The sequence below is a fragment of the Mytilus galloprovincialis genome, chromosome 4 (assembly GCF_965363235.1).
Source record: "Mytilus galloprovincialis chromosome 4, xbMytGall1.hap1.1, whole genome shotgun sequence".
NCBI classification, from domain to species: Eukaryota; Metazoa; Mollusca; class Bivalvia; order Mytilida; family Mytilidae; genus Mytilus; species Mytilus galloprovincialis.
The window spans coordinates 83,364,701-83,388,053 of record NC_134841.1 but is presented as its reverse complement, the minus strand read 5'-3'; the positions used below and the strand labels follow the sequence as shown (position 1 = coordinate 83,388,053).

Genomic DNA, 23,353 nt, shown 5'->3' with positions numbered 1-23,353 from the left:
TAGTGTTGTGCTTCTGTTGTGTCGTAGTTGGAGCTCTTATATTTGATGTATGTCCCTCAATTTTAGTTTGTAACCCGGATTTGATTTTTCTCAATCAATTTATGAGTTTCCAACAGCGGTATACTACTGTTGCCTTTATTTAAGATGATCTCCTCTGAAACTCATAAGCCAAATTCAACTAAATTTAGCCACAACTATCATTTGGGTGTGTAGTTTGAAAAATGTATTCAATAACCCTGCCTTTTAACCAAAATGACCGACTTGGCTAAAATAGAACATGGGAGTAAAATCAAGATTTGTCTGTAATTTTAAAAACCGTAAAAAGTAAAAAAAAAAATATGAACGGAATAAAATGTACACAGTTCTTACTTAGAAGGGTGGTTGTCTCTTTGACACATTCCCTATTTCCATTCCCAGTTTTACAATAATAAGATCTGCCTTTGGTATGTTTACAATGGGAACAGTATATCAATATAAATGTTCCTGGTTTACACCAAAACTGTCAGATGACCCCATGTAAGGCTTGACTGACTGACAGTTCAAGTTTATCATATATGTTTGCGTTACTGTCTTTTATCTTGGAAACAATAAAAGCATAGACAGAAACTTTAAAAACGCAAAAAAAAATCTCATTAGGAAAACTCTGCAAATAAAATGAATTGTTGAATAATTTTATATTGATGAACGTTTTGGTCAACTCTTTATATGAGTGATCTTGTCTATCCGATTTTGAAAAACTATACGTCTCAGTTATAGTTAGATACGTTCTTTAAAAAGCAAGCTTTGAATGATTAGCAAATCAAGATCAGAAAACTTTGAAAAGAAAAAGCCAACATAAATGTAAAGGAATTCATCAGTTTTCTCAGCTTATATGGGTTATTGTCCTCGGTTGACGATTTTTTTTGTTCTCTTTTCGAGTTTTAGGTAAAAAAAAAAGAGAAGAAATTGTATGAAGAATAAATTCATTAGAAATTTTACAAAACAAAAGGGAGTTTTAAGTCATGAAATTGAATAATATGCTAGTTTATAATGTTACAGTCTTTACTAACTGTTAATATAGAAAGTCTTTGCTACAAGTTTCTAATCTGCACTTCAGTATCTTTTAAAACTGTTTTATAGCCCCTATAACAGAGACATATAATGATGTCTCTGAAACTCTTTTTGAGAACGCAAAGGTTCCAACCCTACAAGTAAGACGCATCACTGATTCAGGACAATAGCACTTGAGACTTGTAAAATTTTAAATAATTTGGCTCCTGTATGTTTACAATTTACTCCAAATTAAACAAACTAAACATTCTTTTAGATACAGCAATATTTTGGAAATACCACAGGTAAGATCTACCTCATATGGAAATATTTTTTTTTAGTTTTGCTGCTGCTTCTTTATGGAATAGCTTACCAGACCATTTCATGACTGTTAACAGCTTCTCACATGATTTTAAAAGTCTTGTTCGGTCCTGGAGTGGAACAGAATGTTTTTGTTCTGCCTGTAGATAATTTGTGTTACAATATTTATGCTTTTTTATGCTGCATTAACAGCATGCATTGCAACTGAAATTTTGTTTTTACATTTTAAATTTGAAAGATTTGAAATTTTTTCTTTAAAAATCATAAATTATTTAAAAAATTATTTTTAAACTGGAAATTTTTAAAAATTTAGTGCTTTATATATATGTTTTGGTATTTCGCAAGATAAATGTATATATGCTATTGCTTTAGAGTTCATTTTTGGTGCTGCTTTTTGTTATTTATTTTGCATGCTGCATGCCTTGTTTTATTTGTTATTGCATATGTTTTTATATTCGGTGAAAAGCTCATTAGAGCTTATGTTTGTACTGTCTGTCAATATGCCGAATCCAAATAAAGTTAAACTTACTAACTTACTTATTACTTATGTTATCCATGGTAAAAGATCCGTAATGACCACATATCTTTTAGGAACTTGACTCATAAACTATAACTACTCGCGTTGAAAATGCTCGCCGCTTATTCTACATTATTTAGATTTGCAGAAGAATATTTTCGTAAGCACATTCAGGTATTTACACACATTGCTTTCTCAGAAAAAGACCAGTTTAGAATTACAAGTGTTGATTAGAAGAGGATGCTCTCATTTTTAAATAACAAAGTGACAAAACTATTCAGCCTTATAAGTTATAAATAGAAAGGTGCCGGCTGCAGGAAAAACGGTACTATTTATATTTTTTTAAATTTTCTACCATTTTACATTAAAGTTTTAAAAATTTGGAAGCCTTTTAGAATAATTGATAAGAAAATATTTATGTTTCAAAATTAACACTTCGTCTTCATTAATGACATAAGGACTAGAGAGATATTGCCATCACTTTGCATCCCGCAACATTGTCATCTATACACCTTCTTCTTCTTCTTCTTCTTCTTGTAAGGTCAACAAGGCTTCAATACTGAAGAATACATGTTGTTGCGCATGCATGATTGACAAAAATTTATACAAAATTTATAAAAATATTTTATAACAATTGAAGTGTTTGTATATACAGATTGTGATTAAAAAATATATGTACATGTTTTGTATCCGTTGTTCTTTCATATGGGGGTCCCAGACACTACAACTATATTCCAGTTTGGGTCTTACTAGTGCCTGGTATGCTTCAAATTATTTGATGACTTCTATCAAAGTCAGAAATTATCAGCTACATGTATCATGGCGAAACAAGCAGAGTTCATGATAACTTTTTTTGACCCGTCATGACCGTCAAAACATGATTATTTGCCAGTTCTACAAAATTTTACCCAGTCCTACAAAATCTCTCAATTTTATCCTGAAATAAAAAAAATAACATAGTTTATCAAAAAATGACTTTATTAATAATAGTTTTATTCTTCACACCCACAGGCATATTAACAATGAAGGACCAGTTCTGGTCCTCTGATTGTTCTTATTTAGAGTCATCTTCACTATCCATTACATCATCTGAATCACTTTCTCGGTCATTACATTATTTGTTTACTCCATTGAAGGGTTCAATTGCCGATTGTTTGCCAGGGATGGCTCCATGAACATACAAATGTATTTAGTAGGCCATGTATAGATCGCCGCTTTGGTATGAATTGTTTATAATAAATCAGTAAAACAGTACCAGAAATTGGCAGCGGGTACATCTAATAACTGATCTAAACACTTAATGGAAACAGTTGCGGTACATCTAATAAATGATGTAAAAAAGTATCAAAATACATGTATGCACTACAACAGCCATTTTTTCATTGGTCATCAAGACCGGCACTAGCCTTCAAAATACTGGTCCGAGCCTCATTTTGACCGACAGGAGCTACGATTTTCACAAACTCTGAACAAGATCTCAAAAAATGCCAATATGACTGAAAACTTTGGATTAAGTGAAGTCCTTGATTTTGTTTGTTGAATTTTCATGTTTCTGTCAATTATTTTAAGAACTATAACACATCTAGAAAAAAATTTGATAAAGCAAATTCTATCAGCAATATACATATATAAAACAAAAAATGTTACCAAAACCTTATATAATTAGGATGGCTCCTGACTGAGTAATAATTCAACAATGACATTTTTTTTTAAATTATTTTCTTGTCTTTCCCACTTATCTCAAGAACTATGAAAAAGTGGATAAGATAGCAAACAACACATGATACAGGTCATACAAAAAAAACATGCTGATATACATTTTGCTGAATCATTCAAATTACTCCAAAAGGATCTAGACTTTTTGCCTTTCAATGATAATTTTTGTATTTGAATAACAATTTTGGGTTCTTGCCATTTATCATGAACACTATAATAGATAGGTCATTAGGTGCAAACTGTGCAAGTAAAATTGAGAATGGAAATGGGGAATGTGCCAAAGAGACAACAACCCGGCCATAGAGTAGACAACGGCAGTACATGTACTGTGAAAATCAGCAAAATATTCACAAGATCTATGACAATTACATTACATAACTGAATGCAATAAAGGTAAAACATTAAAACTGCTGTGACTTTAAGGTGAACAATTCAGGAATCTTACGATACTCTTGTTTTGTAAACCTCATCAAGTCAATCAAGAGTTACATCATTGTCTTTGTATGTGTCTATGATAGTTGTCATATCAACTCATATTGCTGACATTTATCCTGGTTGATCTAACCATAAACTGTTTTGTTTGCTTTTAAATTAATCTTATATGACCTATTACATGTATTATGGATTTTTCTTATTTACTCTCTTCTTTGCATTTTGATCCTCTATAATTTTTCGTGAAATAATCATCTTTAAATAAGTGCCAAAAATGTCAAATCTCTCATCAGAACATATATAGACCTTCGTATTAAATATGCACTGCAGTTAACTGATTCTTTGGGCACAATAAATGTTTTAAAATCCTCATTTATATAAATAAAGAGATAACCAATGAGACAGCTATCCTCTAGAATTCAAATGATGAAGATACATGTAAAAGCAGTCCTGTAAATATAGACAATGCAATTTCCCATAGCAACTCCTTTTATGTCTGTAACTGTACCATGCTGTGAAGTTTAGTAAAAAAATATATCATATAATCATGATAATATAAAGCTAATTTTTTCAAAGGTCAAAATATTGGGCTATGCAGCATGTTTTCAACATTTATATGGCAAGAACTTCTAAGTGTATAAACTTATACTAAAATTCTGTACTACACCTCAAACACTTTGGTTCTTCCTTAGAATTCAATTTAACCGCTATCAATGTACATGTATTTATGAACAGATATCTCATGTTATGGAGGGGTATTTGTGAAAAATACCAGTCATGGGAAATTCGGTCCCAAGACTGGTATTTTTCGCAAATACCCCTCCATAACATGATATATCTTTTTAATTACACCAAATCATTATGGAATGAAACTCTGTACATGTTTTTTGTTTATGCATAATTTTGAGGATTAATAAGTGGATATTATCATAGAACTGTGGGAATTATACATGCACTAAAACGTGTAAGCTCTGCTTTCTTATTAAATGTAACGTCTGAAAATAAATGGCTGAAAAAGCTTGTGAGGGTAAAAAAGGAATATCCAAAATGGCAAATACCATGGTATTTTAGACATATTCACCGGCAGTGGTGAAAAGCATGCAAATTCATTTAAAACGAGGAAAAAATGTTAGAATATGTGAAAAATACACTGGCTTCCAACCAATCAAAATCTGTCATTCTTTTATCAGGTGTAAATATACTGGTAATATTCTCTACGAGATGAAACATAGAGATCATATCAGTACTTTCAATAAATGACCTACTTTTCCATCTTTTTCACACTGAAAGTTACTTTGATGCATGTGGTTGTTTTACTTATTATGTTAGGTTTATTTACCTAGTGTCAGACTAAGAAGGAGTAAAAACTTTGTAATGCTATATACTATTCATGACAAACTGTGGATTCATTTATTTTTGTAGCTACCAATTTTTAGTGGTTTTAGGAAAACTTGAATATTAGTAGCTATATAATTTCCTGGTTTTGGCAAAGTCTGTATACATTGTTTAATGAGAAAATTTGTAATTTGTTGAACATTTAAATTTGTGGTTCCCCTGTAACCACAAAAATCCATAAAAATTTGTATCAAACAAATGTAAATGAATCCACAGTTTATATAAGCTTTCTTATTGTTTTGGTAATATTTTGTATAGATATCAACAAAAAACACAAAAAACATTGAGCTTGAAGTATAATAAAAACTACTATTGCTGTTTAATATGATTATTGAACTGCAGGAAATATGTCTAGTCTTTTTTTTTTAAGAGTTGCAATGAGTATGTCCTTTTGAACCTAGAATTTAATTTGGCCTAAATATACTATTGCACCAGTTTGTCATCACAACTCCTCTGAATCAACACAAAACAATTTCATGAAACTTTGTAGATAATAAGGACATACTACATGTATGTAGATGTGCATAAGGACAGGACATCATGATTCCATTCTTTTCTAGGAGTTATTTATGTGCCTTGGAATTGAATTTTGGTAAATATACTACTTCAACAGTTTGTTATCACAACTTCTCTGAAACCACACAACAAATTTTAATAAATTTTGTAGAAAATAAGGATATATACTATTCAAATGTGCATATATCAACAAGAAATGTCCATCAATTGACTTTTGTAGGAGTTATGAGTCTTTGAACAATGTTGAACTTAGGAATCTGGTGAGATTTAGTTTGACCAGTGACATTGTGGGGCGTGGAGTATGTGAGTGTGCTCCAAGGGTCTTTTATTAGTTCTTTATTATTTAACAGGCTATTATTTAAACTTGGAATTATTTTTAATTATGGAATTTGCAAAATTTCTTGTGCTTGAAATTTTTAACAAATTTCATGCTTTATAATTTGGTATCATAATGTTTGAGTGGTTCATAACACTTTCCATACAATGCATTTTGTATAGATATTGTTGTGTGCGGCACAGTACATTCTATTGAATATGTACTGTCATTTTTGTAATAAAAAAATCTGTCTCAAAATACCCAGTATTACTTAGAGTTATTTCCCTTGGAACTTAAAAGCTTACCATCACTTTCATAGATTGGAATTGTTCAATTAGAACTAATTGTATAGATGTTAGTTTAGATGATCTTGTTACTTAAATAATCAATCTTATCTCAATATTGATTCTCCTAGAAAAGCTAAGATTGTTTAAAACTGATGCAATAAACATGCCTCATTAGGGTGAAAGAAACCCATCAGACACTTAGTATGGATGTCTAAAATGTCTTTTAATCTTGTGATAGGCAGATTGTTTAGTGCCAATGGCAGATAATCAATTGAATTTGAATCTGAAAGACATATTTTTGTATGGGTTTTGTTCTTATCTGCCAGTTGGACTTGAAACTTGATGACATTTTCTACATCAGTATTCAAGATTTTATTCTGTTATATAGATTGGGCTGTCATGTCGTTTAGTTTATGCAAAGCGGGAAAGATTTTGATGGAAGAGCATACATAATCTTCATATAAATGTAACTTCCATCACAAAAACTAAATATATTTTTGCATTTGGTGGTTGCATTTCACTGTTCAATGATAGATAATTCCATTTATGGAATTTCAAACTTTTTTGCGCCTTCTACTACTATTATATTTAGATACTGAAGAAGAACCTCTATATGCTTTAAACTAGTGACTATATTAATGATATTGACAAAATTTGACGTTTAAACATTTATTTTTGAGAAATAAATTAAAATTTCTAAGGTTGGTCGGGTAATTTGAACCCCACATATTCTTTTAGTTGGCTTTATTGATTTGAATAGACACATTTTAGACCAGGGAAAGGCTTATAATTATGCTTTGACTTTACAAATGCTCTCTGTTATCATCATGTAATAATGAAAGTAGGGATGTTTGTCAGATACCATAATATTTACTATCCTTCAACACGTTCAATATATCCATATACATGTTGATAAAATGTACATGTGCCAGTTAAATATCTGTTATGTCCCTGGAGGTTTTGAATGCTATGCATCCATTGGCATTGTAGTAACTTTGTTTCACTATATAAAAGTATCTAAAGTAGCTGAGAAAGAATATTTTTGAGATCTTAATTTGATGCCAACTTACGGCAATTTTCTAAATCTGCACTTTAAATGACAAATTCTTTTTGAATAAGGAATAATGATGTACAATACTAATTAATGTGAACTTACTGTTTTCAATTGGACTTGGTTATTTATATTGTAAAATTGTTTTTATACCCCTGTTTTATGTGGATACATTTTTGTTCTCATTCACATACTATTACCTTGCTGAAATTCAACGAAGATACTAATGTACAAATGTAGCCCTGCTATTTTTCATGCACCATCATATGTTTGACAGTCTCTGACTCGCTGTAATATTTCTTTACAATTTTTTTACGTGCGTCTAAGACAGGACGTATTATGGTATACTGTTGTCCGTCCGTCTGGCCGTCCGTCGTCCACACTTTGGACAATTACTATTAAAACGCTTCGACCAAATTTTATAAAACTTTGTTGAATTGTTTATATCTATTGATATACTGCATATCATATTTGTTTTTCATTTATTATTTTGTACGTTAATCCTTAATATGACCGTAAGTTTTCTTGATAATTTCTGTCCTATTTAGCTGACTACAATGTATGCAATATGACTTTTGCTCATTGTTGAAGGTCGTATGGTGATCTAAAGTTTTTACCATCTATGTCATTTGATCTTTGGTAGGGAGTTATCACATTGACAATCAAGCCTAGAATGGCTAGATATAAGAAGATGTGGTATGAGTGCAAATGTGACAACTCTTCATGCAAGTCATAATTTGTAAAAGTAAAACCACAATAGGTCAAAGTACGGTCATAGTACTGTCTTCAACATGTAATCTTCTTAATTGTATATTGAGTCCATTTATACATTTCTGAAATTATGTCAAGGGGTAGGAGTAAACTTAGCTGTTGTATAATTTTTAATGTACGGCTAGAAACAAGTGTAAACTTGTCTGATTTGATTCTTTAGTAATTTAGTTTGTATGTATTCCATGTATTCCTATAGTCATTTACAACTGCCTACTGAGTTATTGCAGAAGTATTCAATCTGAATGTTTGGCATGGTATGTTTGCAATAAAAGATGTTTAGTTAATTTGATGGTAAATTTACAGCTTGTTCAATAAAAGAAAATGAAGTTTTAAGTTTTTGTTGTGACTATCAATTCTCCATTTCAAATCTATTGGATGGATTTGACACTGATAGTGATAATTCTAAGGTACTTTCATTTTCTATGAAATTAACCATGGAATTTAAATTAAAATACTCAAATTTTAGAATGGTAATGTAATTTCTCACTTTTGATAGTAATAGATCTCACATACATTTTAGTAGTTCTATTATAATGGCCCGTCTGTGGATATTATATTTTCCAGTCTGTGCATCTGTCTGTTTGTCTTTTAGCAATGTTTAGTCAATCTGTGTGTCTGTCTTTTATCAGGTTTAAATTTGGTTAATGGTCAAGAAATAGGGGGATGTGATGTGATTGCCAATAGACAAATATCCACCAAAGTTCAAATGAAGTGGATGTAAGCATTTACAGGCAACTGTATGATCTTTAACCATGAGAAAAATCCATTATGTATAATCAGCTATAAAACTTAGCCCCAACATGAAAAATGTGAAACGTTACATTATTTTTCTCGAAATTGTTTTACATTGTGACATGCCAGGGCCTACATGAGTCTGAGTTTTCCTCCAAATTTTAATTTTTTACACCTCCTTGTTATTTAGACTCTGATCTGGTGGATTGTTGTCTCATTTTATTCCATATTTACTTATTTTTATACTGGTAGTTTTGATCCTCCAAAATGATTGCTAGACTAAATGATAAAGACCCAGACTTGACAAAATTTGCTGAATTAAACCTGTTTATATCTTTTGTATGAATTATTAATCATTTTATTAATATACACAAGTTTATAATATGAATAATAAAGTTACGTAATCATCATTTTGTAAAATAGAAATAAATGTGCAATATATGAATTTTCAATTTTCTATCTATCAGTAAAATTTGGGTAATGGATCTGGACCATTAAACCTTTGTGTTTACTGTTGATTTTTAAAATATAGAGACAAGTGTAATGGGAGTTATTAATAAGGATTTCTCCTTAAGGCATATCATTTTTGTACTTTTAAGGTAATTAAAGAACTTTTAACATATTTTTAGTTAAATGACTAACGAGCAATTTTCTCTTCAGTGAATTTTAACACATTTTGAATATAAAAAGTTGCAATATTTTGTGGTATGTACATGTACTTTTAAATATGTCTAAATTATATAAAATTGCAAGATAGGTATATTGTACAATTGGAGGGTTGTTGAAAAGTTTTTTTTATAAATGGAAGGAATTTTATCACAGTAACTTGACTAATGGATAGATACATGATAGATAGAAAGAAGAACTAATGGGTAAAGTGTTGTGTTTTTCTGCTCCACCTATGATAAAAGAGGGGCATTATGTTTTCTGATCTATGCGTCTGTTCGTCCGTTCGTTCTTTTATTCATCCGTCTTACTGTCCTGCTTCAGGTTGAAGTTTTTGGTCAAGGTAGTTTTTAATGAAGTTTAAGTCCAATCAACTTGAAACTTAGTACACATGTTCCTTATGATATGATCTTTCTAATTTTAATACCAAATTAGAGTTTTGTCCCCGATTTCATGGTCCACTAAACATAGAAAATGATAGTGCGAGTGGGACATCCGTGTACTATATATATATATATATGGACACATTCTTGTTTTTTTTGCATCAGGTCATCAGAATATTCATTTATTTTATTCTGCCGTTTCAATTACCCTTCAATATGCAGAAAAACTGCACAAATTTAAAATCAATTTAGATAGTTGCTCAATCAGAAATCAAAATTTAGATAATATGTTGTAAATTGCTTTATGTGGGTGGGCAATCACAAAAATATAGCTTTTAACCTTCACTTCAAATTTCAATAGAATCTATCAAATTATTCTTTTTTAAGATTGAATTAAAAAAAAATGTAAATTTTCCAGTCTACTACAATGAATGTGAAAAATAGTGATGTAAAATAGCTATTTTTCTTGCTCTCATGTGGAAAGAAAAAGTGATAAAGAAAGTTTTTAATGTAAATGTATGCATGGTATGGCTGTAAACAACAAATTCACATTTTTACATCATTTCAAGGTTTACAATGAACAGTGGTGAACAAGATTCTATTGTAACTGTAACTTTCAAGGTGAAAAGATAGCATGAATTAAAACATGGTTTATTATACTTTTATTTAATCCTCCCACTCTCTGTTAAAAAGTGTGCTGTTCAAACTATTAAAGGGAATCTATAAGGTAGATAGGTCTATTTATTTTCCTTTATATTTATAGATATCATGATATTTATATCCCACATAATTATTTAATTTATGCTTATTGTTGTTTGACATGTTTAATATTTATTACTTTCCTTTGTAGATTAAAGTTTTATCAATCTTAGATTATCATTCTGTCTTTTCCGACCATATTGTCAGTCATTAGTGAAAGTTAACATGTGATCTCAAAAGGTTTGGCTTTATTTAATTTAGATATTGTGAATATTGTTTTATATTTCATGAATATAGATGTGGTGTAAATGTCAGTGAGATAACAACCCAACAAAAATGGTATTGTGATATCAATTAGGGACATCAGTGGTCTAAGTATTTCATCTACCGTATCACTTCTTAGTCAACACTGAGGCTGTGAGTTAGGACACAAAGAAATGACTATAATTGGTAAAAACTGACCGTCAGAATATAAGCAAAAATAGATATCATGACTGATTGATTATTAAATGCTGGTGTTTAATAATTTGAACAGCACATGTTTTAACAGAGATTTTATATACACTGGTTTCCTTTGCTTTTTTAAACCACCAAATTACTTTGTTCATATATGTGGCTTATTCCTAGTGAATTAGGCTGCTGTTCTGTATATATATATATATATATATATATATCAGTTTAATATTTATAGATGTCCATAAAACTACTTTGCATTCTAGCTACTATTGATTCCTGAACAATTCTTTGCCCAAAAAATATATTTACATCATAACTATGATGGTTAGAAATGGCTCAAACTTCCTAGCAACGGAAATGCGTTGTCAGTATAAAATTTTATGGGACTATATTTATTTCACAATTATATCTTTGCCGTAAGAATTCTGAATCTGAGAGATGTGTTTTTTCTTGCGGCTTCAGGGACATCCAAATCGAGGAAATAAAATCCTATGTTTAATTTCCGCTAGTATACTTATCGATAACTGTCAGTCCTTGAACAATCAGTTACAGTCAGTTCTCTTTATCTTTATAATATCCATTTACTTCCAAGAGAAGAACATTATTTTAATTGAAAACGATATAAATAAACGCTGATTTGGTCTCCTGAAGGTATTGCCCCAAAAAATCAATGTTGAACCAATTTGTATCAGTTGTTGTTAACTTCCTGAGAAAAAGAAAAAAACAAATTTCTGATAGACTGAATGTCTTTGACAAGTAAATTGCTTCCACTTTATTAATGTTGTTATCAAAAGGAGTGAAATTGAATTTAAACATTAAAAAAGCTATATTATTGAATATTTGAGGTATGTAAGTGCAGAAATTTACAGTATTTAAGAAATTAGAATTACGCTGTTTGTGTTCTTTTTACTGTTGGCTAAATGCAGAACTGATAGTTAGAATCAAGTATTCTGAAATATGGATATTTTTGTGGATGCTAGCAAGAAATATCTTTTTATCTCCTGCGACAAAGATTACCCTAAAACTTCATAATTATTAAAAAAAAAATTAATGATAGACAGTAACTGTAAACAGCAAAAATGTCTAACAATACACCATTATTAACAATGCCAATATGACTGAAAGCATACAATGTTAAAAAAAAGGGCAAACACCAATTAAATTTGATATTACAATCATTATGGTCAAAGTCAGGGTCAGAATGATACTCATCCGATCAATGATGCAACTGCATACCAAGTTTGGTCATCTTATGTCTAACTGTTCAAATGTTCTTACCTGGACACAAATTGAACAAGGTATTTCTATTATGGGAATCAAAGGTCAAAGCCATGGATAGATTCACCTGACTTTGTTAGTCCAAATAATTATGACGTCTTGAAAGGCTATTATATATTTTTTCTTTGACGCCTTACTCACTTTGTTATATGACAAAAATCTTCCACATGATGCAATTGCATACTAAACTAATATAACTTTATAGAAAAACCCAATGCATATACACAGAAAAATACAGCACCTTGAAATTCATGATATTAAAAGTCAAATTGTTTTTCCTTTAAACTAGAGGTTATAGGATTGGTATTAGCTATTTGTAAACAAAATAATTCTCATCACTCCTAAAACTGCATCACAATATAGTGACAAGACCTTTAGGCTACCATCACTATCCTTCAGCCTAATCTTCAGTTCATGTAAACAATTAGATATTGAATGAAGTTGTTTTACAAATATCGATCAGAATTGAAATAATGAAACTATTCTTGTTTTATCTAATGACAGTGTAAAATATGAACAGTGGAAAAAAATGAAAAAAAAGGACGGACGATTTAAGGAAGATATACTTGATTCTCACACATGCAAAGCACAATTCTAATGCAACAACTTTTGCAACGTTCATTTTGATTGGATAACGTCACTTATTTACATGGCATCAATTGAATTGAAAATTGATGCTATGGAACGTATGCGCAAGCGCAGACGGCATATGACAGATTTTAAACACCTGTTTTAACGTTTTTTTCTGTCAGTTTCAGTAGAATGGAGATAACTGTATTGTATTTTAAACTCCAATGGCATCAATTGGGGATTTGATGGTCGCAAATACCCGTTTACTGTCTCCGCTAAGCGTTGCCAGTAAACTTAATTTGCAACCATCAAATCCCCAATTGATGCCGTCGGAGCTTAAAATACATACAGTTATCTCCTAAACAAAAGTTTCATCATTACTTAAATATGTTTGTAGTCTGACTAAAGGCCAGCCTCCACTTGCATTTGGATAAACATGAGTCTAAAGTGGGTACTGGGTTAAGTCAAACTGATATGTTTGTCTTCTGTGTCGTTATATGATAATATCCAACTTTTACTTTGTAGAATTGGTATTTAGATACAGTCATGTGAAGCATTGTTCAACAAAGTTCCAGCACTGCCAGTTTGTCCAGTTAAAGATTAAATGTTACAATAGAAACTAAGTTTACGGTAAGAAATTTCCATACAATACATTTGGAATATATATTGTAAGTTTTCTGTTTACTGCAGTTAAGTTGGATATCCTTACAATATATTGTTTCATTATTTTCACTGTTGTAAAGAGAATTTACACAAGTACATATGTTGATAGAGAATTTACAAGACATCCTCAGTGGCCCAGTAGTTTAAGTAGTTGAACTACTATATCACTAGCCAGACAACACTGAGGTTGTCAGTAGAAATCCCTCTCCAGCAGGTGCAAAGGACTCCAATCCTAATTGTCTATGATTGTCAGTTTCAGTTCCAAAGGTCATTGGTTCTCTCAGGGAACTCTGGTTTCCTCCACCAATAAAAACTAGCCTCCAAGAAATAGCTCAATAATGTTGAAAAGTGGTGTTAAACACCCATCAATCAATTCGTCTTTTGACACTTTTGTTTGTTAATCAAAGTTGGACCCCTTATTGTCCCTCACTACCAAATGTATGACTGAGGATTATAGGAAAGGTGGCATCTACCTATCAATCTATCTGTTATTCCATATCATTGTTCATCTGTCTGTCAATTGTCTTTATTGCCTTCCTGGAGATATTTTAGAAATCAACTGAAAAATAACCCAATACTTTTTAATTTAGAAATAAGGAGATTTGGTTTGATTGCCAATGAGATAACTATCCACAGGAGTCTAGATGACATGGATGTAAACAATGATAGGTCACTGAAAGGTCATCAATGATGAGCAAACACATACCTTATAGTAGGCTATAAAAGGCATGACATGATGTGAAAATCTCAGTTTCAGTGTAAGCTTAAGTTATCCTTAACATTTATTTAAACACAAATATGACAGACATGAACCATGGGCAACTATCCAAAAACTGACACCAGGAACAGGCACATATAGAATGTTGTGGGGTTAATCAATATAAGATGTGGTATGAATGCCAATGAGACAATTCTCCACCCAAGTCACAGTTTGTAAAAGTAAACCATTATAGGCCAAAGTACGGTCTTCAACATGGAGCCTTGGCACACATGGAACAGCAAGCTATACGGTCTAAGGCCGTGTTCACATTGACCTAAACTCAGTGTTGTGCTAGTGTAACTCACATGTAAACTAAACACAATTACGTTCCCATTGATAAAACTCAATGTTTACATGTAGTTTAAATCATGTTTTGTCTACACGCAGTCGATAGTCAATGTAGGCAGTGTGTAGGTTAAGTGTACACAAAACTAGGCATTTAGAACATGAATTTTACCATGAATATTTAAGGAAGAAACGATTTTTGATTAAAATTAATATTGATACAATTATTAAAATAGATCTTTACATAAATATTTGTCTAAACTTGATATATTTATTTGTTATAAATAAAAAACTTTTACGTAGCTTTATTAACACCTTATCAAGACTCAAAGTATCACCATTGCCGAACACATAATTCATTTGAAAAGGTCTTCCCCAATCGACTGGACGTACACAGAAATATTTGCCACCTGTCTACTCAAACAGCGATTCACTCATAAATGCATTACTAAAAAGAGTGGGAGGTAAATTGTATTGTTTGTCTTGATCCTTAAAAATCAAAAAAAGGAGGGGGGAGTATGGTTTTCTGAGTCAGAATTTTTCGCGCGAACGGTTTTATTCCGTTTTTTTAGCTCACCTGGCCCGAAGGGCCAAGTGAGCTTTTCTCATCACTTGGCGTCCGTTGTCTGTCGTCCGTTGTCTGTCGTCCGTTGTCTGTCGACCATCGTCGTCGTCCATCGTCGTTAACTTTTTACATTTTGAACTTCTTCTAGAGAACCACAGAATGGAATGAAACCAAACATAGCATGAATGTTCCTTATGAGGTGATGACCAAGTGTTGTTACTTTGTAGCCGATCCATCATCCAAGATGGCCGCCAGCGGGGGACTTAGTTTAACATAGGACCCTATGGGAAATGCATACAAATGACTTCTTCTAGAGAACCACTGAATGGAATGAAACCAAACATGGCATGAATGTTCCTTATGGGTTGCTGACCAAGTGTTGTTACTTTGTAGCCGATCCATCATCCAAGATGGCCACCAGCGGGGGACTTAGTTTAACATAGGACCCTATGGGAAATGCATACAAATGACTTCTTCTGGAGAACCACAGAATGGAATGAAATCAAACATGGCATGAATGTTCCTTATGAGGTGCTGACCAAGTGTTGTTACTTTGTAGCCGATCCATCATCCAAGATGGCTGCCAGCGGGGGACTTAGTCTAACATAGGACCCTATGGGAAATGCATACAAATGACTTCTTCTAGAGAACCACTGAATGGAATGAAACCAAACATGGCATGAATGTTCCTTATGGGTTGCTGACCAAGTGTTGTTACTTTGTAGCCGATCCATCATCCAAGATGGCCGTCAGGGGGGACTTAGTTTAACATAGGACCCTATGGGAAATGCATACAAATGACTTCTTCTAGAGAACCACTGAATGGAATGAAACCAAACATGGCATGAATGTTCCTTATGAGGTGCTGACCAAGTGTTGTTACTTTGTAGCCGATCCATCATCCAAGATGGCCACCAGCGGGGGACTTAGTTTAACATAGGACCCTATAAGATATGCATACAAATGACTTCTAGAGAAACACTGAATGGAATGAAACCAAACATGGCATGCATGTTCCTTATGAGGTGATGACCAAGTGTTGTTACTTTGTAGCCGATCCATCATCCAAGATGGCCGCCAGTGGGGGACTTAGTTTAACATAGGACCTTACGGGAAATTCATACAAATGACTTCTTCTAGAGAACCACTGAATGGAATGAAACCAAACATGGCATGAATGTTCCTTATGAGATGCTGACCAAGTGTTGTTTCTTTGTCTCCGATCCATCATCCAAGATAGCTGCCAGGAGGGGGGGCTTAGTTTAACATAGGACCTTATGGGAAATGCATACAAAAGCCTTCTTCTAGAGAACCACGGAATTGAATGAAATCAAACATAGCATGAATAGTCCTTTCCTTAAGAGGTGCTGGCCAAGTGTTGTTACTTTATAGCCAAATTTTATCTGTTTTTATATGATTTCAAAAACTAAAGTAGAGTCAGGTGAGCGATACAGGCTCTTGAGAGCCTCTAGTTTTCGATGCTAGCAATCAAATAATTTTTCTTCTGTATTTAACACTATAATGTATGGTGAAACTCTGCATTCAGAATACTTTTTTTTGTCATTTGTATGACCAGAATATTTTTGTTTTAATAAGTTGGGGATCAGAATATTTTTCAAAGAAAAAAACATTCCCCCCCACTTTTTTTAAGTCAAATGGTTGCTCCCTAACTGCTAGAAAAGTTGTCCGAAAAAAATGCATTCTGTTCTACGTAATGAACATTTATGTGACATATAGTTTACAAATGTGAACAAATCTTATGTAAGGGTAATTAAACAAGGTTTATAGATGTGAACAAATTCAATGTGAAACCAGTGTACATTACGGTAAACTAATTGTAAGCATGTTTACTGTACATGGCGTTTGGTGTGAACACGGCCTAATCTTTATAAAAAAAAAGGAGAAACAAGAATCACTTATGAACCACATCATCGAACAACAACATGTTTGTAAGTGCTCAATATTCCCTTTTATCTGGTACAGTAGTGTAACAGCACAACAAAAGAACATTAAAATCGAATTGAAAAGCCTGAACTCTATAGATTGGTATGTAGCTTCAAAGTAACTTGCATTTAGTAAAACAGACACAAATAAGTACTGAAGTAAGTGAATTCACAGTCTTTAAAAGCTAGTACAAAGCTAATTGAAAAATTATTAAAAAGATCATATAAAAAAGAAGATGTGGTATGATTGCCAATGAGACAACTCTCAACAAGAGACCAAATTGATGTAGAAATTAACAAATATAGGTCACTGTACGACCCTTCAACAATGAGCAAATCCCAGACTGCAGCTATAAAAGGCCCCGAAATGACAATGTTTGTCCAGACTTATCATCAATCAGTACAGGTCATGGTAAGGCCTTCAAGAATGAGCAAAACCCATACCCTATAGTTCACTGGCCTATATGTCAAAATATAAAGTAATTCAAAAGAGAAAACCAATATTTTGATTGAAAGGTATTGAGATATTCATCCTATTAACTATGTTTGATTTACATAATATGGACCAGCAATGAAATCTGTAGGGGAATCATGTAATCATCGTACTGCCAGAGAAATGTGAATAGTTCTTCATTAATTCTGTTGGTGGTACATAGCAGTGAATTCCCTAAGTGTCCTGTTATTGTTGGCATACAGCTGTAAAATTCTCCAAGTATCCTGTTGATTTGTTTATTAACTAGGTAAACAATTTGGCAATATTATTAAGTGAAACACACTGATATCAACATCGAAGAGAAACCATATTTTGGTTTAGTTATATTTTTAGCTCAGTTTTTGGCTTATATATATGAAACTAATTCATTTAGAGCAAAGCTCCGATTTGTAAAAATGTTCTTCAGGTCAAGATCTATGTCTACCCCTGAATTGGTTACTTTAAGGAAATTTTGCAGTTTTGGGCTATTATCTTGAATATAAGATGTGTTATAAAGAGTAGAAACTTCTTCTCATTAGCTCATTGGGCTCAAACTAATGAAGCTAAGATGTGTAATATAAATGAATACATAGAGTAGGAACTTTTTATTAGCTCACAGGACTAAAACCTAAGTGAACTACTGTACTGTTTTTAGCTGGGCCCATCAGTTCATCAATGTCTTATTGACTGATTGTAAAGCAATATGAAGTATTATTTGAAATATATACCTGATCATTTAAAACAGATAAACTTAACCCCAATGTATTTTAAATGACAATATATTGGAAATTAGGTGAAAAATATTCTACCATAATTTGCTATTTTACATGTACAAATTTACGTTTAAATTGATTATAATTGGTGATATTCAATAAAGCATAAAACGTTGATTTAAATGCATGTTTCATGTTATCTATCTGAGGAAGATACTTAATGCTATTTTACGTGAGTGAGATTATATAGTTTTATGAATTGAAAGCATGCAATGTGAAACTTTTAGTTATGCTTGTAACTTACAACAAAAAGTTTTGTTTTTATTATCAAGTACAATATTGATCAGTTTAAATTCTTTTCTTCAGTAAAAAATGTTGTGTTGGCTAAAGTTAAATGTTTATGTGAAGTATTTAAAAACAACTGTGGTAATGTATTAATTTTTAATGTTGAAGCCACATAATTGAGAAACCTGTTATAAGAGACCACTTCTAAGAGAGCTTAAAAGTGGTCTCATAAGATAGGTGATCTTTCAATACAGGTTCAATCTATTTGAAATGCACTAAAGAAGGACCTAAAATTAATGGTCTTAGAACACAAGTTTTTGCTAAATACAGGTGGTTTTCTTAAGCAGATTTGACTGGAAAGGTAGGTTTGCATAAACTAATAGATAGAAATAACTGTTTTTGTGAAATTTTATATGACCAAATATTGTTATTGGATAGGTGTGCTTATCACAAAAATACAAAACAGATTGAGACATTTAAAAATAAGATGATGATTGCCATTGAGACAACTGTCCAACACAGATTAATGATGTAGATGTTTGCAAATAAAGATTGCTGTACAGCCTTCAACAATGAGCAAAACCCTTACTGGATAGATTTAGCTATAAAAGGTCCTGCATAGACAAAATGTAAAAAAGTTCTAATAAAATTGGTTCATAGTCTAGATTTAAGAAATTCATAAATATTAACTAAACAATAAGGAGAAAATCAGATAAAGTAGTTACCTCTGAACATAATTACTGAAGTCTGAAAATATCAAATCACCTTTAAATTTTACAGTATAGAATTACCATATAAAAGAGATGACTGTTTATGTATGTTGTCCTATTGTTAAGAGTTACAGTTTAGTTGCGAGTTTTGTTCTATCCTACTGAAAAAAATGTGGCTAATTTTCATAATAATTTCATTGAATTTGTAGTTTTCTTTTTATTTCTTTTTTATTGAATAAGATATTGCCCAAAGTTTTGTATGTACTCTTATTAAGATGACTAACACATCTTTTATAATAATTATCTGTCTGGTCTAAAGTTTTGGGACACAAATCTCGTACAGTTTACAGTGAAGTATAAAGGAACCATTTCATTATGATGATGTCGTTTATAGACTCCTTAAATTTAAAGATGATCATTGTAAACTCATTGATCCTCTGAATGTACTGCATTGAAGACCTGTTGGTGACCTTCTGCTGTTGTCAACTCTATGGTCGGGTTGTTGTCTCTTCTGCACATTCCCCATTTCAATTCTCAATTTTATTATGTTTAATGTTATCAATTTAAAACAGTAGTAAGATCTTTTTTATCTGTACTAATATTGATTTTGGTTTTTTTTTAAAAATAGATATAACTGTGATATTTATTAGTAAAGAATTATGGAAATGTATGGTTCTACCTCCAGCTGATACTGTAAACCTATATTTTGGCATTGCACAAGGTCATGCTTTTCTCAGACTGTTTATAATGTCCTCATACTAAATCTGTTGGATGTGTACTGATTAATATTTAAGTTGACATTTTGATTTGAGCTAACTTTTAGTAACTGGGAGTTTTCTTAGATTGATAATTTGTGTGTTTCTCTTAAAGTTAGTTGTTATTTGTGCTTCATGCCAATCTGTTGAGGCAAACTCTTTCCAACTAGTATTCATGGTTTGTTCATGTATTGTGCTTTTATACATTTTCTCCTTGTATTGGGAAGGTAAATTGCTGGCAAACATGTTACTCATCCCCCAGTTAAGGAGGACCATTGGATTAAACCTTGTGAGCGCATTGAGGGTATAATTTTGTCCACAGTCAATTCTCACAAACTGACTGACACAAAGCCATCTAATTTCAGATTTACAAATGTTTTACAACATCAAGGATCTCACATGTCCCATAGTTTATCACTTACTGGCTTTGACTAAGTGTCTTAAGTTTGATTGTTTTATTGATTTTATGTCTGAATAAAGTGTTTTTTTTTCATATTCTAAGTAACATCCAATCATATAGTTTGTTATGATGATATACAAATGTATATCTCTAAGGGTTTATAACAGTTTTAAATAAAAAGTTATGTCCCTTGATATTATATTTGTAACAGTCACTGATAAAAATGAAATTAAATACGTCCCTTTGACATATACTACAAGCTTTATTGAATTATATTAACTTTAAAGGTCTAGGTCTTAACCTTGCTATTACATCTCAGCATTTTACATCAACATAAAGCTGGTCAGAAGGACAGCATTCTTTTTGTTTATAAAAAAGAAGATGTGGTATGATTGCCAATAAGACAACTCTCCACAAGAGACCTAATGGCACAGAAATTAACAATTATAGTTCACTATACGACCTTCAACAATGAGTAAAGCCCATACCATGTAGTCAGCTATAAAAAGTCCTGAAATGACATTTCAAATGAGAAAACTAAAGGCCTAATTATGTACAAAAAATGAAAGAAAAACAAATATATAACACATCAACAAACAACAATCACTGAATTACAGGCTCTGGACTTTGGACAGGCACATACATACAGAATGTCAATGTGGTGAGGTTAAATGTGTTGGCGGGATCCCATTTTATTTGATAAATTGAGTTTTTCATAGTTTTTCATGATATGTTTATCTTCCATCCATCATGCTTTTATATATCCATTGATATTATGGATTTAAAGATGAATAGAACTTTTGCCATTTGTTAATTAAGTGTATAGTTCCTGTTCTCATTAAAATTTTATAGAAATTAAAAACTTTATGAAAAACTAATTTGATTGCATGCAGCAATGGCAGATTGCATCATATGAAATTGACATTTCTTGTCATGGCTTCACACTCAGTGTTCTTGAAGTACATGCATGCAATATACAATTTAATGAAATGGTTTGTGCTTGTCAGATTGGAGAAGTTTTATGGATTACACAAATTAATTCCATGTGTAAATTTTGTCATGGCTGCAGATTGATCCATTGTCAGATTGTTCATTGGTTTGAAACAACTGCAGATTTTCACCATTTTAAATCGACTTTTTAGGCTGTCAAGGGTTTTCAATCAAAAACTGTGATTTTTACAATTGATGAAATTTGAATGAAATATATTTATTTTACTGATGTTATTGGTTTATCAATAGAAAGAGATGAGCATATATGTCAGTAAAACTGCAACCCAACAACACAAAATGCAGTTGTTAAAACATTGGCATATCGTATTTTCACAAAGAACCAGTACACTTAACCACAATTGATGAATGTGTCCCTTCGTATTTTGAATATTTTTGCTCTTTTAATCTCTATTGTTAAAAGTTAGGAAAACATAAAAGAAAATTAACTTTTATATCATAAATGGTACTTTGTAAGGCAAGCCCAAAATAGATTGATATTATACACCATTAGAAATGTTCTCTTTGTTGTCAAGTTTTATGATCCAAAAATATGAGCATTTTAAAGGAAAATGTTTTAAAAATGGATAAAACAGATACAAGTCATAATTAAGCAAGATGTTGCAACACTATTTCTAAAGATTTAACACAAAGTCTTTCTTTTCAACACTTAATTTTTATTTGTAATCAATGACTGATTTACTGTACCAAACTAACAATGTTTCATGTAAAACTACAATTAAATGCTAGGTTTGTTTGTTGAAATTGACAAGAAAATGTTACATTGTGGTTGATATATAAAATGGTCAATACAATAAAATTACTAAATGGAATGTTTCGTTTGATCAATAGACTGTTTTCATCAGTATTTACCAGTTATGGATTGTGTTATTTTATCAGTTCCTGGGTATCAAGTTATTGAGAAATGCTGGTGAATTATCAATGTAAATTGCTTCTGTTTTATGATGTTCTAAAGGTCTAACTCCATCTATGTTGGTAAAATAGATTGGAAAAGTAGAATCAAAGACATTAAACAGGATTAGTTTGGGTTCTACAATTTAAAGTTATATTTCTCTAAATCTAGGGAAAATTAGAATAAAAGGCAAGGATTGTTTTAAAAAAACATAACCTTTCAGATTTCTCACCAGGACCAAAAGGCTAGTTTAAACTAATTGTTCCACTAGGCATCTTTTGTTTATTCCTTATCTTTCACAAAAAAAACTTCTCATCTGAAACTTCATCTTAACACAACTAAGTCACAATCATCCTTATTAGTATTAGTCCAATGATTCTGACTGCCACTAACATGGTACAAATTTTGCTATTCAGTGGTGGATCCACTGACTGCTCCTGTCATGCTCAACCAAATTTTATAGGCATAAGATATGGACTCTTACATAAAACTAATGCCACACCAATTAGATTTTACTTTCATTGATGGATTTTAAGGAAACTGGACAAGACCGTTAAAAAACAAAACAAAAAAAAATACAAAAAGAAATGAATGGCAGGAGATATTTGATATTAAATGTCAAAAAGGCAATTTAAGTTCATTGTTAGAGTAAGCAGTATCACTTTAACGTTTTTCTTTTAAATGTCAAAACATGTTCATATTTAAGTGTTTTTGTCTGTAAAATTTATTTGCTTGAAAAGTAGAACAAGTTATTGCAAAGAACTGAA

At 31.6% G+C, this 23,353-nt stretch overlaps 1 protein-coding gene across 5 annotated transcripts in view; it reads left to right on the top strand.

Moving 5' to 3' along the window:
* The first annotated feature begins 10,934 nt into the window (after positions 1 to 10,934).
* LOC143073179 (complexin-like) overlaps positions 10,935 to 23,353 on the top strand; it is an 80,170-nt gene continuing 67,751 nt past the window's right edge. For all 5 annotated transcript variants that reach the window (XM_076248531.1, XM_076248529.1, XM_076248523.1 and 2 more), the window contains exons 1-2: positions 10,935 to 11,071; positions 13,661 to 13,765. The gene's annotated coding sequence lies outside the window, so the exon portion shown is untranslated. The remainder of the gene's footprint in view (positions 11,072 to 13,660; positions 13,766 to 23,353) is intronic.